The sequence below is a fragment of the Lagopus leucura genome, unplaced genomic scaffold (genome assembly GCF_019238085.1).
Source record: "Lagopus leucura isolate 7727_CA_CO unplaced genomic scaffold, USGS_WTPT01 Super-Scaffold_100018, whole genome shotgun sequence".
NCBI lineage: Eukaryota > Metazoa > Chordata > Aves > Galliformes > Phasianidae > Lagopus > Lagopus leucura.
In genome coordinates, this window is record NW_024962272.1 from 936338 (window position 1) to 952671 (window position 16334).

General features: G+C 35.3%; 1 protein-coding gene across 2 annotated transcripts in view; it reads left to right on the forward strand.

Annotated features, from left to right (window-relative positions):
• The window catches only part of KDM4C (lysine demethylase 4C), a 301610-nt gene that overhangs the window by 250893 nt on the left and 34383 nt on the right, over nt 1-16334 (forward strand). The gene's annotated exons all lie outside the window — the stretch shown is intronic.

The window sequence follows — 16334 nt, forward strand, 5'->3', positions numbered from 1 at the left end:
TTATAAGTAGGGTCCAGCTGCCACATTCTCAGATACTTCTGCTTTGAGTTTTATGTGGACTTTTCCACAGCAGTATTGAGATGGATTATTGAAAGCAAATCTCCTTTCCCTGGGGTGGGTGTTACAATAAGAATAAAGATAATAGTAATAACTCTAGTAAAAACAGCAACAACAGAAGCAGCAGATTGAACCCTAACTTTGTTAAAAAGCTAGTTTCAATTTTTGTTAAAAAGCTACTTTCAATTGGCAGAAAGCATCTTAAAACAGAGCTAGCTTGTCCATAAACAATTGAATCTCCCTCTATTGTAGCAGCTAGGTTCTCATCTTGTGTCTCTTTTCTTTCCCGTTTTTGCCTGACCAACCTAAATTCTATGCCAGCTCAACAGTTGGGAGTAATTAGATGTCTTCTCCTAAAGGACAGATCACATGAGCAGACCTGGGGAAAAAAATATAAAAAATAAATCAATAAAAAGCCCTTTCTTTTCCACCACTCACCCTTCTATTGACACAATTCATTATACCTATGTGAATGTGTATCTGTTAGGTGTGTGAGTGGAGTCTTTCTTTACCACTGAATGCTAAGTTTTTTATCTTTGAAAAAGCATTGTTGAAGGTTTTCTGGATTACTACTCACAGTTGCTTTAGTGGTTAATTACTTTAGCTGGAAAAATGAGCATGTTTTTCACAAATACACACTGTGCTTATTGAATACCCTTTTAAATGGACTGTGGAGGTGAATTATCTTAATTTCTGGGTTAAAGAACAACAGAATCTTCTATTCAATAACTAACAGTCTTGATATACTCCTAAATACAATATAGATAGAGCAATTATTTTAAAACAGTAATAGTACATGAAGTGTCCCCAATAGGTATGTCCCAAAGATCTACAGCCCAACTCACAGCAACTGCATGTATGATGTAGTTGCATAGATTCAGTACAACCTAACACAAACTTCATTTTTTCTTGTAACTTATGTATTTCGCCTTTTTTGTCTTTTCTTGAATATGTAAAAAGGTGCATGGCTGCCTTGAATCAGAAGTTATTACTCCACTAGTGCATGCTACAGAAAGGCTTATCAACAAATAGGTTGTGCCAAGACAGAACATGGCAGATCTTACCTATTCACTCATTTGTTAGTGCCAGAAGTTTGTTACTTGGATATCTGAAAGTCTGATTTTTTAAATCTTTGGCAAGATCAAAAGCTGTTTCTTTTTCTTATAAAAGTAAATATGATTACCAAGAAAAAAATGTGTTAAAGCTTCCATAAATCAAATGAGCCTTAAACTGACACAGATTTTATATAAACCCGAAAATGCAAAATCCCATGTCCAAGTGTACTCTGCAGCCACTTGCGTGGTGCCAGACTGGATGTGTAATGCCTCCCTGCTTCATTTGCTTGTATTGGAAAGAACACACATAAGTGTGGACTAAGGGTGCTTGCAACATTCTCTGTCAATACCCATATGCTAAATCATCGGGAAAGCAAAGTTTAGAGTGATTTGACATGTATGTTTTTTCAGAAACGGATTATCGTTTGAAAATACAGTTATATCAATTCAATGATATTGCATTTTTTGAGTAAACTATCAATCAGTAAAATCAATCAGTTGCTCTTGAATAAAAATGTACTGAGGTTATGTATATAGAAAACTGACTGGTTTACCATGTGGAAGATGATTGTAATCCTTTGTTTCACTTTCAATCGCTATTTGAATCTGATATTTTTAGGGACATTTCATTATTCAAAGTTTGACCGTAGTTTTGTATTTTGAAAAGAAATGACTATGAAATCTATGTACAGTTACTTGAAATAGTCTGGTTAAAGCAAAAGTAGCACTTCCCTTCAATATTCTGGTCAAACAATTTGGTTTTCACACACTAAGAAGTCCTGATAAAAATTCACTGTGGCATGAAACAGTTTTATACATTTTAGCAGTTACATTGGTTCACTAGGTTTAAGATGGGCAAGTAGGGTTCTGCCTTGGACTTGCAAAAATGTGGAACTATTACATATGGAACTACGTTGGTAGAATGGGAAGAGGCTACTCTAATTCCACTGCAGTAAATGTGTATGAATGCCAAACTAAATATGAAGTATTTATTTATATTTAGTGGAAACTTACTGATGTGTAATTCAATGCACTTTCTTCCTCTCATGCAGCTTTAAAAAAATGAGAGGATAATCATCCCAAAATGTATTTAAAATCAGTAGTGTTTATTACTGGATATTTGTTTTTTTTGTCTTATGTTTGTTTGTCTGTCTTTTTTTTTTTTTTTTTGTGGTTGGCTTTTCCCAGTGAGGAAGCCTTCTTTCTTGATTTCTTCTTTTAAAATGATACACTGTTGTACTGGATTTATTTGCTACTTGTTAGGTTTATTTTTTCAGCCACGATTCTTGAATTGAGAAATCAGTGAAAATTTATATGGAGAAATTATATCTTATCACAGAAAAGCATGATTTGTCTCCAGAATACTGCCACATACAAATATAATGCCCAACCAGTGTGCAATGAAGCGTGCTTATTCTAAACCCAAAATTTCTAAGCTATTTAAATTTACATGGCATTAGTGAGAACACTTAAATGCATTCTGTGGTTTGTTTTTTTGTTTTTTTTTTTTTTCACTAATAGGAGCCACAATAATCTCTTGATTACACCTTTTGCAGCTCTATTCACTGTCCACTGATCATTAATAATGCAAAATCCACGCAGCATGGGAGGACTATTAGACTTAGGAACGGAGTGGCGTAGAAATGCATAGAAATTACCCTAACATTGAGGAAGGACTTTATTAAATAGTACTGAACAAGTACAAAGAAAACATTCCTTTCACACCACTGCTTCTTTTTTAAATAATGGCTGTTTCTTATACGTTCTTGGGAGAAGAATTTCTTGTTTGCCTCTGGTTACCATAGGATTTGCATGTTTAAATGATAATATTTGATTGGATATTTACAACTACTTTAGTAGCCTTGGCTTTAGTCCATGAGTAAACAGCTTTAATAATTTAAGTTTTTATGCATTGTATTATGCCTCCTAGCTTCGCTTTGGGGTTTCAGTAAGTATATTTGAAGAGAATATTAGAAATTCAGTCAGGAAAAATGCATCTAAGGGCAAAAAAATTGCTCAAACTTTTACATAAGCAGTAGATAAAAGGTTTCTACACAAAGGCATATTTTGCACTAATAAGTGATAGAACTATGTTGCTTATTTGGAACGATGATCACGTGATATTGCAAAATAATATGTATATTTTAATTAAAATGTTCCTAGAAATGCTTTATTTAGTTCTTCTCTTTTTCTGTAATTCATAACTGAGAAGATTTTGTATCTGACAAATTATGGAGATCATTAAGTTGGAAGAAAAGGATTACTAGCTTTCCTTATATTGCTGTTGATAGCTGATGGAAAAGTAATGGTCGAAAGAGGAATCTTCAGTGATAGCAAAGATCCTGTTAAGGTTAAAAGATATTAGGCATCGGCTCATAGACAGAATGAAAAAGATTCAGGTTTAGATGACCTCAGCTAATGAAAACAGTACATTAGAGATAAAAATTAACCAGGGAACATCTCTGAAAATGCTCACATCAAGCACTGTGACCTTAAATGTGTCCTTTTAGAAACATGTTAAACAAAATGAAGCATGTTAATGAGTCTCCGGAACTCATTTGCAAACCACTTTGTTAACTTCATCAGTCTATTGTGTGAAGTGTTTGATTGTAAATCATTGTTACTTGTATAAGCTAAGCTAAAACAAGTGCTTATAGGATAGTTATAAATTAAAAAAACAATGGCAATTAACAATCTGTACAGCAAAGGTGGCCCAAAATAATTTTTTTTTTTTTTAAATTGCAAATATAAAATAAATCCATCTTTCTTCGCAGCAACTGTGTGTAATTGAACACTGCCGTTTTCTTCACTCACTGTAGATGAGACATTATGATGTGAGCTGATGAGAAAGCACCCATTTCTTTTGTCCATTTTCAGTCCAAGAGTTAATCAAACTGATGCAGCCCATTCTCAAAAAATTCTCATGGAATACTTCAGACAGTCATGTCTTCCGGCAGTAGAAATGCAGTGGCAGCAATAGCAGTAGATATTTCCATCCTGTATTAACTGTCCCAGAAGTCTCAGCTGATTTTGTGCAGGGCATTAGCATGATCCCATAACGCACCCTTTATCACTCCACTAAAAATTTCAGTAAAGTAATTTTGTTCAAACCAAATGTTTGCCTGATTGCTGATAGCTAAAACTGTCACTACTTGGTTGTCATTCATTTTCAGCTCTAGATCACACAGTGCTTTAGATCCAATACCTCCAGGGCAAAATTGTGTAGAAAGAAAATAGGACTACTAGTAGTATTTTAAAGAATGAATGTAAAAGCATACAGTTTTAAAAACTTAACATTATGGGAGGGCAGAGCTTTCCTTTTCATTCTGAATTGTTTTTGGCCTTAGCCTTTCTCGTACTTAATGACAAATGTATGTATCGGGAAGCTTAATGTGATCTTCCAACAATGGTTTCTCTGCACAACCTTCCTGAAGGCTTAGAAACTTCTTGTTAACCACAAATTAAAAACAGAATTAAAAGTAATAGTAATTTAAAAAAGGTGAAATAATAAAGTAAAATGAAGGAAACAAAAATGATGATTTGAATGTAAGTGAAAGCAGGAGAATATGCACTTTGAATTCTAAATATAAAAAAGATTCTGTGCTCGTTTTTTGTCTTGTGTTCTGTTACAGATAGTTCTATAAGAAGTAAACCAATGAGCAGGAATGACTTTCATGTGTCATTTCCTGATGTGGCCTCCTCATAGCTGAAGAGGTTGTTTGAAATGAGGTTATAGATGAAAGGTGAGCCATGCTTCTGGAGATTTATTACCGCCTCATTTGTGTGGAATGAGGAAATGACAGTTATGTAATCTACAGACTTGACTAATTTGCAGAGTCAGAGGACTTCCTTTAAAATGTTTGCTTCCAGTGTTGTTTTTTGTTATTGTTTTTGTTGTTTTTTTTTTTCCTCTGGACTACAGATACATATCATTATTTCTGATCTCAGGCTGTGGAGAACTCTCAGAAAGAAACAGATTTTGTAGCAGTGATGCTGAACTGTGTGGGAATATTTGTACCATTTGTGCCCCTCTCAGGCAGAAATCACAGAGGTTTACTATCCTAAATGGTTATGCGAGTGCCTCCGTATCACTTTATTAGCTAAACTGTACTGTGATACTTCAGATATTCAAATGTTCTATGTAATGCTTTCTTTGTACTGAGGCCCTTTACTGTGTAAAGAAAGCGAAGAATGTATTGGTAAAGAGATCTTTTGTTTGCTGCCTCACTACCTGCATTAGTATTGAGAATTTTTTAGAAATTAGGTATGGAATCACTTGTTCATTAAAAATGAGATTCAGGAGCTAGAGCAAATACTAGTTTTTGCTTTAAAATATTATTCCATTCTAATAATTTCTCAAATGCTTAGGCATATGAATGACATGTTCAAGTCAATGTTCGAAGTTCAGATTAGACTTTTTTTTTTTTTTTTAAGAAATGATTTAATTCTGGACAATTTTTAAAATACCTTTTTTGATGAAAGAGAAATGTTCAGAAGTTCACTGAATAGTTGGCAGGGCTATATTAGTAAATTTTTGTTTTATTTCTTTCTGAAATTATTAGCTATGGCCTTTTGTGTGAGAGATGTAATTCCTTCCTTGACCAGACTTCTATAATATATTATGCCATTAAGGAACAATGAAGCACTTTTAATGGTCCATTAATACAAGAGTTGAATGCAGTGTGTGAGGAGAAAGAATGTCTTCCAGAAGTCAAGTTTTGAAAATTGGTATAAAAAGTCAAACTGTATGCTAGTGTTATTACCATAGAAACATAGAATTATTAAGGTTGGAAGAGACCGCTAAGATTATCCAGTTCAATCACAGACCTGTCATCACCATGCTCTCTAAACCGTGTCCCTAAATGGCGTAGCTACCCATTTCTTGAATACTTCTAGGGACAGTGGCTTTACCAGTTCCCTGGGCAGACGGTTATATTACCACTTTCAGAGAATAAATTTTTGCCTGATATCCGACTTGAATCACTCCTGGCACAGTGTTAGGCCATGAACCCCCCACTTGATACAACCCCCTTTCCGGCAGCTGTGGAGAGTGGTAAGGTCTCCCCTGGACCTTCTTTTTTCCAGACTGAACAATCCTAGTGCCCTCAGCTGCACTTCATGAGACTTGTGCTCCAAACCCTTCACCAGCTGTGTTGCCCTTCTCTGAACATGTGCAGGGCCTTGATGTCTTCTTGTACTGAGGGGCCATTAACTGTACACAGGACTCAAGGTGCGGCCTCACCAGAGCTGAGAAGAGCTCTGAGCTCAGAGCTGAGAGGGGCAGTCATTTCATCTTTTTGGCTACACTGTTTTCGCTACAAGCCAGAATGCTTTCTTGACTGCCTGAGCACACTTGGTGGCTCACGTTCAGCTGATTGTCAGCTAACGTTTTTTTTCCACATAGCTTTCCAGTCACCCTTCCTCAAGCCTGTGGCATTGCATGGCACTGTTGTGGCCAAAGTGGAGGACCTAGCACATGGTCTTGTTGATCGATTGACCTCAGCCCATCAATCCAGCTTATCCACATTCCTCTGTAGGGCTTTCCTGTCCCCGGGCAGATCAACATTTGGTGTCATTGGAAGACTTACTGAGGGTGCACTCAATCCTCTCATACAAATCATTAACAAAGACATTAGAAAGGGCCAGCTCCAGGACCAGCTCCAGTGCTAACTCCTGAGACACACCACTAGTGACCGTTCACAAGCTGTATTTAACTGCATTCATTATCTCTCTCTGGGACTGGCTGTGCAGCCAGTTTTCCCTGTAACTTGTAGCTATTGGACCTTTGTACTTTTGTTTCTGCTATGGCATTTGGTAGGAAAATTTTTGAAGTGCCACTTAGCAGTTTACTTCCAGTGAATGAGTTCCATATATTAAAAAAAAAAGAAAAAAAAAGAAAAAAAAGAATCTTGCATAGCTATCATACAGGAATGAGACTCATAATCAAGGCTTTGCAATTTAATGAATTGCTTTCACAGTGAGAAATGTTACTTTCTGAGAAAACAAAAACAACAAAAAAAAAAAAAAAAAAAAAAAAAAAAAAAAAAAAAAAAAAAAAAAACAAACAAAAAAAACCCCACTTTACAACCAAATGGCAAACATTCTATATTGAAAATGATCTGAAATGAACTCCCTTAAAATAAATAGAAGACCACAATCTGACTAAGAGAAATAGACTTCTTTGCTTTTTCTTTGTGTAAAATATTTTCACTAGTCTTAAGTGTTGCAGTGGGAGAGAGTATATCTTGACCCTTTGTAGCAGTCGTTGCTAAATAGTAACACTAAGCAAATCAATTACATGTCCACCAGGATGTGAAATGGTTCCCAGTGTGGGAAAGCACAAAATGAGAAATGTCGAAGATAAATCCAGAAAATCCAACTCTTTGTAGTCCTAATCATTGTGCCCGAAAATCTGGGTAAAGAAGATACTGAATAAATTAAATATGTAAAAAGTAAATGTATACATTTTGTTATTTATCAAAATCTGAGTTAAATATTGAAAATAGCTGTATGAGGCATACGTAGCTTGTTCTAAAAGTAAGGCCTCCTATTTATTTCCATGGAAATGACAACAAGGAATCCAGTAATACTGTATAATAGAGCAAATTCTCAGCTACAAAACACTGTTTTTCAACACAGTCCCCACCAGTAGATGTGCATTTTCACCAGCAATGAACAAGAGCCTGCATGCTTGCGCTCCTAAAAATCTGCACCAGCAGAGGTGACCCACTGTTGCTGTTTCCAGTGCTGAAATGCACCAACTCTGCCACATTGTGCTCATATCCATTGTTTGATCTCCAGAATCACTCAGTAAACAGTGATGAATTTCAGTGGGTGCTGTTTTTTCTGCATGGAGGAATTCAGTGACACATTTTTGTTCCATACGCACGTTCATGTCAGATAGCATTTTTTCAGATTGCCCCTCTGCTGCCATCTGTCTCACGACGCCAAACCACCAACATTCGCCTCTGGATGGAGCAAGATAATAAAATAGGAAGCATTATATATGACATAGCTCATATGTATATGTTGTATGTGAGGTGGTTCGCTTCTTGGCCTTTTTGGTGAGGGTTGAGTGTTGTATCATCTGTGTTGTGTTGGTATGTTGCAAGTAACTAAGACATTATTAGGATGATTATGTGTATTATAACCAGGTTGGATATTAGGAAAAGCTTTTATGACAGAGTGATCGGGCACTGGAGTGGGCTGCCCAAGGAGGTGGTTGAGTCACTGTCCCTGGAGATATCCAAGGAGCATTTAGATGTTATACTGAGGGACATAGTCTAGTTGGGAAATATTAGTGGTAGATGAATGGTTAAACTCAATGATCTTAGAGGTATTTTCCAACCTTGGTGATTCTATGATTCTGTCATTATTCAGATTATGTTTGAATTGCATTTTTTTCAGTTTTCCATGTGCTTTTATAGTATATTTCATATTGCAGTAAGTAAACAAGATTCTAAGCTTCCACTTACTTCAAGTTAGAGCTGATAATGTAGTAATTAGACCATTGTAATGCTAGCTCATGATTCCAATGTGAAAGCTTTCCGTTCCAGCCTGCGTTCTTGTGTAAATTTCTGTTCATGCCGTAGTTAAAGCTTCCAGTGTGAACTTCTACAAATTTGATGTTACATGTAAGACATGTTAGGTCCACATGTGGTGTTTTTTTTTCAGTACTGAACAGTCCTTTTAGAGAGAGCCACAGAGTGATCTAACTCACAGCAAATTATTGTGAAAGTGAAGGATGCCTATCACTGCATAAGTTTGTCAAACTATTATTAGAACCACAGAGAAATACAGGAACAAAATTAATGTTCTGACTTGCAGGACATCAGTCTGTCCTTCAGCCATCTCCTTACTGTGTCTTGAGCTGCAGTAACATCTATAGCAAAGAAGAAACCCTACAATAACTATGTATTTCATCTATTGTATTGTTCATCTTGGATGCCAATAATGTAATTTATGAGACATCTGATGGAAATTATCCTTCACATATGAAAAATACCTGTAATCAAAGTCCTTAGGACAAAAGAGTTTAAATTTGTGTGCATTTAATGCAGTAAATTTAAAAAAAGAAAAAAGGCTTACTTTCTGAAAACTGTGAAGCTAAAAGCAAAAACATTTAAAATAAATGTTAGTTAATTTAGCTAACATTAGCCTTTTTCTTTCTTAAGAGCCTCCATGAAAAAAGGATGTTTTCTAATGAACCCAGAATGCATATGTGTGAAATTTAGATTAATTAGTTTAACAGTTTATTTCTCCTTTCCTCACCTTATTTTTCCTCTATTTGCTTTTTCCTCTTTATTCCTCTCCCCGTTTTCGTTCTATTTCCATTTTTTCCTTTCTTTCCACTCCACTTTTTTTTTTGTGTGCCTTCTACTCTCTCCTTTTCCTCCTTTACTTTCTCTATTTCTTTGCTTCTTTTTTCCTATAAGCATGAAAAAATCTCAGTCTCTTCCCATGTCTCAGCAAGATAAATGAACTAATTTAAAACATTTTCCATGCCTCATCTGTCCACTCCACAAGCTGTCAATGAGCATGGATTGGAAGCTTTCATGCCAATAGTCCACATCGAGCAGTTGTATTATTTTGAAATAAGAATGTTGTTTCCATGGCAAACTTGGAACTCTTGGACTGTGCTGACATCCACATACTTCTGAGTTTATGCAAGAAAGATGATACTTGGTGAGATTTTTTGACGCAGAAGGTCATTTGTCTACCTGATAAGTTAAAACCATCATACTGTTCTTTTGTTTTATATCTGCTATGGAAAAGCAATGGGAGGAAACAAGAAATGGGGAAAAAATAACATGTTTAGAACACAATTTCAATTTTTGCTTCTGCATTTTTGCTGAGAATGTTTTAACCATCAATTATATGAATAGTTAATATGTTTAGTTTTAAGAGAGAGTTATGGTTTGACAAATTTTTGTAATGACTGAAAAATGCAAGATGTTGCTCACCCTGTTTGCAGTGGGGCCAAACAAGTCTAAATATTTATTAAGTGATGTTAATGCAAGAGCCAGAAATAAGGGAAACACAGAAAAAACTTATGTTTCCGAGATACTACAAGCTGATTCATTTTAGATTGTGGAATTTTTTAAACTTCTTATGCATAATACATTTCAGTTTGTCTTTAAATAATATCATAACTTTTCTGTACTGCCTTATCATTCTGGCTGTTCACAGATGACACTATTTACCAGTGAGGTATAATGTTGACTTCAGTTTTGCTGAAAAATAGACTGGCTTTTGGCTGAAGGCTTAATGAGTAATCTTTTCTTCATAAGCTGAGCAGTCCCCCAAGGTTTTCAGAACTGAAAAAAAATACATCTTCCTCTGAGACCGTGATGCATGTTTAAATTTTATGTGCCTTGAACTGTTTCCAAAATTGAAAAGCAAACAACTCAACTCAAAAGCCCACAGCTACTCCACCCTGGAATAGTCCTTTCTCCCCTGTTTTTGTTTGTTTGTTTGTTGGTTTTTTTTTGTTTGTTTGTTTTTGTTTTTGTATGGAAATAGCATGGCATACTTGCTCAAGTTACTGTAGGGGTGCCCGGTCTTTCCAACCCGGTGGCATAACCTCACTAAACTGCTGTACTTATCCCTCTTCTCTAATAGTATATTTTGTCCACAATAGCTTCTCTTCAACAGAGAATAACTTGACAAGCAGCTGTGTCCTCATTCAATGAGCTTCACAAGCGTAATATTTTCCTTCCCAGAGGCAAAGTGCATTCACCTACATAATTGGCCATGACCCCTTTTTGCCCAGAGGACACGTACTGAAGTCCATTCCCATTTTCTAATCTTTTAAGACACAAGACAGCATGTTACTGTCATGCTAGTAGGTAGATGAAGCTTTGATATGTGTACTTGTATTGTCGTTAGAGGTTTCTGTTTGAGCTTGACAAGATTCTCGTTTCTGAACGTTTGAACATACATGTCTTCAATTCTACAGAATTGCTTTTTTAGTTTATTTTGGTTTATTCTAAACAAAGAGTGTATCTTTTTAGTTTATCGACATCAGCATGTAGACTAGCTATCCTAAGGAGATGGAGAATCCATTATATAAGAGATGGTAGTACCTTTATTTTGATAATGACTTTTTTTTTTCATTTCAGTAAATCGCTTGCAGGATACTGCAAAGAATATAATCCTTTCAGTGCCACATCACAGTGTTCTAATTTTAACTGCTCTCTTACTAAAATGTTGAATTCTCTATGTGTGTTCGTATGTATTCACATAAAGCACTATAAAATAAACCATGCAGAGACAGTGATCTCTTGTGCACAGTCTGTAAATAATGATACCACTTTTTAGCACAGTACTTTGCATTAAATGACAATTCATGAAGAGGTGGAGCCTGAAATGGCCATGCAATTTCTTAAAATAATTTACTCATTGTCTGTTCAAGAATCTTCTGAGTTAGCAAGTTCTACGTGTCTTCTATAACTCTTTATTTTGGGTAGTCATTCTTTGTCTCTTTCTAAGCCTGACAAAGTCTGTCACTAGAAACTGGAAAAACTGGAATCGCATTTGCAGAAAAAGGCTTGTGGATCATGGTGGATGAGATTTTGAAAATAGATACCTTTGCAGCAGAGATGGCTAAATGCCATCCTGGGCCATCAGGCTCCAGTGGTTGGTCCACTCTTTCCTTTTGTTCGATGGCTGCACTTTACAAGAAAGATACTAACATCCTAGAGTAAGTCCAGTGGAAGTTCACTGAGGTGGCCCAGGCTAGAGCACGGGACATACAAGGCTGAAGAAACAGTCTGTTCAGCCTGAGGAGGAGCTGCCTTTTTGCAGATATCTTAATGGTGAAATACCATCCTGGAAATAAATACAAATAAATTACTTCCTTAAATATTAAATATAGCATACTCATGGCTATTGTGGTGAGTAATGCTACGTGGACAACAGTTCAAGCTCTAACAAGGTCTTTTATTTCTTCCTTTTTGCCTCATATCTTCTACTAGTTAAGAAGATTGCATGGACCTTATCAGGTACTTTGTAAAATATGAACCTGTTCATCAAGTATTCTGTTTTTTTTTGACTGTCTTTTAACCTACGGAGTGCGGATTTTTCTATTGCAGTCACACAATTTGTGTTTCAGAAGATCTAAGTTTTTGCTGATTTGTTTAATGTTTTAAACATTGTAAGTTTGTCTTTTGTTTCCTATGAAGTGTGATCTGTTGGAATTTCAGCAGTTTCATTGAAACAGTAGATGTATATGTATCTATTCATTGCTTTTGGTAAATCAAGCTTAAGGAGGGAATGTTTAGATTAGATATCAAGGGGAAATTTTTCACAGAGAAAGTGGTGAGGTGGTGGAACAGAGAGGCTGTGGATGCTCTGTCCATGGAGATGTTCAAGGTTGGATGGGACCCTGGGCAACCTGGCCTAGTACCAGATCTGGAGGTTGACAGCCCTCCCTGTGCCAGGGGGATTGGACGTTGATGATCCTTGAGGTCCCTTCCCACCCAAAACAATGATTCTGTAATTCTCTGATTAACTCCCTTACCAGTTCTTAACACTTTATATTAAAGCAGTATGTGTATTTGCTGTAATGTTATGATCTCTTCCTGCTTCATTCAAAACTAAACAACATAATTTCAAAGTCATGACTAGCAACTTCAGACATTCAGAGTGGTCTTAAATCTACATTATTTCAAAGGTATTAGAAAATAATTGATTCTTATTGATGCTACATGATGTCATGTTTACTTCTCTCTGGAAAGTATAAGTAAAACAATTTCACCTACATTTAAATATTGTTTATCAATATTTTGGAATATCCCACACTTAAGGCATGCTGAGCAGTAGGAAACTACAAACCATTTCCTTCAATCATTGTTTTATTCTTTCCCATAACATACTGGTTTTTATGTTTGAAATACCAGAAGGATGCAAAATAGTCTCTCGACTCTTTGTCTACCAACTTTGTTGGTGTTATATAATTGTGAAAGTGTTGAACAAAGAAGTGGAGTAGATGATGAATGATCTGAAAAACTGTTTTTCTTTACAGATTCTGATTCTAAACTCTGTCAGATTCATAGCTGTAGTATTCAGCGTTGTTTTAATTTATCTGGAATAAAAGGAATGATAAAAAGGAAAGAGCAGTGAGCGTGTTTCCACAGAAACACATTATGCTCTCAGCCAAAACTAAGTGCTGACCTTGTATTCTGAAAGATGGTTTTGAAGAAAACTTGCTTGCTGATCATAGAATCATAGAGTTTCCTTACATAAATCATTCTTCTTGCAAAAGTATAGAAATACTTCACGTAGAAATCAGTACTCCAGATTCTTTCCTAAAATCCAGTCCCACCCTTTTGCCACAACCATCAGACTGTACTTACTTTCATAAATCCTTGCTTCAGAAAGCAGTGTTACTGTGCTTAACTCATGATCCTGTTAGGGACTGGATATATAGAGTTTTTTTTGTAAATATTACTCTATTCAAGAGAAGTAATATCAGATTGTTTATGTAAGAATGCATAAAAATCATTATGAAAGCTATCAGCAGTCTTTCTTCAGCAAAATACTGTCATCCAGTTTTCTCAGAATGAGTTCTTTAAAATCCATTCTGTTTATGTATTTGCAGCCTGTTAATATTAAAGAGCTGTACCATGATTATGAAATCCATTTATGACTGAATATTTTTCACTTTGGGAGCAAAAAGAGGTCATTTCACCATCTAGAAAATTGCAATACATTTTTCTGTCCTATATTCTTAATCTCCAGTTATATAAAAAAAAATATTTATTCCCAATTCATTTTGCATCTGGATCTCTGATTAAGATTGCTCTTGAGCCACTTCCCTGACTGTTTCTGCTTCTCAGTAGTATTTAGGAAGCATTAACTCAAAATTACATTTTTCTTAGTTATCTAGAATGTTGAATTTACTTGATCTAGTAGGGACAAGTTTTAGGCTAGTGGAGAACTATCAGTTGGATATGTTCAACACAGGTTTATTTTAGCAAATGTGTACATGTCAAGCTTTTTATTTTCACAAATAGGAAGCTTACGTATCTAAATACAAGGTTAACTCAGACAGAAAAGTATTAAGATTCTATCTTCTGCAAGATAGATTAAAGATCAGTTCCATTCTAAGTAATACTTTGAAATTTAGAAACATCAGACTTCAGACAAGGGCAGAGAATGAGGGTGAAAATTCCCTCTTTACAACTGTTGATTCCTTCTCTTCTCTCAGAATTTTGATGTCTTTTCCAGTGGTTGCATGATATCTCTTCTTTTTTCTTGATTATATATTTTTTAAACAAAGCGGAACAAAACATTTGTATCACTTTCTTTGGCCATGAAAGACTATAACAAATATAAAAATGTGTCAGCATGGGAACAGAAGATGAAAAAGTCTGTTTGAATTCATATACAGTCAAGCCCCAAGTGATAGGGTAAGAAACACATTCTCATTTAGAAGCTACAGAGGGAAAGACATGCCAATATGGTCAGACATGGCTGTTAATATATAGGGTTTGGTATGTAGCTCAGCTGAGTTTCCAAAAGTCTGTGCAAAGCAGATTTTTATAATTAATTTTGTTGTTTATTTTTTTTTTAATTAATCAAATACTGTAGATTAATTGGCTTTCATTCTAGAAGATGAAGAAGCTTTATTTCATAACTTCGAGTGGGGAAACATTGCCTGATACAGTTATGCAAGCTGTGAAATTGCTGGCACACGTGCCTTTTATTTACACATGTATGTACTTTTCCAAATTCATGTGTAGGTTGGAAACTCAATGTAAAGCTAATGTACATCCACATCATTACTTTCACTGCTGCACAGTGGACAGAGCATATAAAAATAATGAGAAATGGTTCACTATTTAGCAAACTTGATTGTTCTTGTACTTACTGAAAGAAGACATTCAGAATTTTTCTTATATGCAGAATAAACTTTCAGCTACATCATAACATTTGTGTATTTGGTCCCTTACTCATGCAGCCAGTGATTTAAGGAGTCACTTCCTGCAATAACGTACTTCCCTAAGTTACTGCTCATTTACCTTCTCAGTGCTGGTTTGTTATTATTTCCCCGTTCTTTGTATTTTGTTTGATCTGCATCTTTTTTTCTAGTCAATACATGTAGCCATTTTTGTAGATAAAATTAAGAAAAAATTAGTTTATTTAATTCATTTCTTCACTCTTTCATTCTTATTTTGGTTAAGCTGACTTGTGAATTTGTGTAAAAAAAGTAAAATGAGCCATGTATTTTTATGACTTCAGTGTCTGGATATTAAAGTATGATAGATTTCAGTTCTGTTTTCATTCTGGAATTCCAATTTACTGAGTTCTGAATTTGTACCTACAAAAATTTCCTCAAGCTCCTTCAGGAAACAGTTGCTTTATGTATCTGAAAATGTCTTCATGCACATGAATACAAACACTCAATGTGTTGTCAGCATAATCAGTTAGGCCCTGGGACATTTATGTGGATGGTGAAGTCATCTTGCTAGTCTTTCAAACCTAATGCTGTTATAGCATGCTAATCAGGACCATTCAGCGAACAACGGACAAAACTTTTAACTAGATGTCAGATGCTGCTCCTGTTTCTGCTTTGCAAAGCCGTTCAGACTCTTGTCTTTCAGGGGTTGACTGTAAGGGCAGAATTGGAAAGTATTGAAAGTTCAGAGTGATGCATGAACTAGAACGTTGCATGACTGATGAACTTGACAGGTCTAGAGCTTACAGAAATCATAATATCAATCACCGAGTGCCAGAAGCCATTGAAATAAAGAAGTGCTAACTCATGCAGTAAAACTTCTGCAGGTTTCTTAAGAATATAGAAATTGATAACCAATAAAACAAAATTGTGACTCCATGACTCTATCTAGTAACTTGGAAAGAAGAATTTGGTGTAGATTAATATGAAATGCTTTAAATTATTAATTATACAGTAAAAAATAAATCAAAATTATTTTTAATCCTGTTCCCAGAGTAGGCAGACAAAATCATGGAAGGAATCCCTACACAGCCTACAACAGTATGCTTTCAAATTATAGTAGATTTTTTTTTCTGTAGTCTATAACAGCTGCACTAATTTTACGATCTTCAGTTGTAAACATTGTTTAGTTAGCCATGATGAGAGTTGTTGGAAGGTAATTCACATATGCAGTATAACACAGTTACCACAGACATTATGAAGTAATTATTTGATTTAGCATGTTTGCTAGTATCTTCTGGTGGCAAGATACTGGCAGGGTG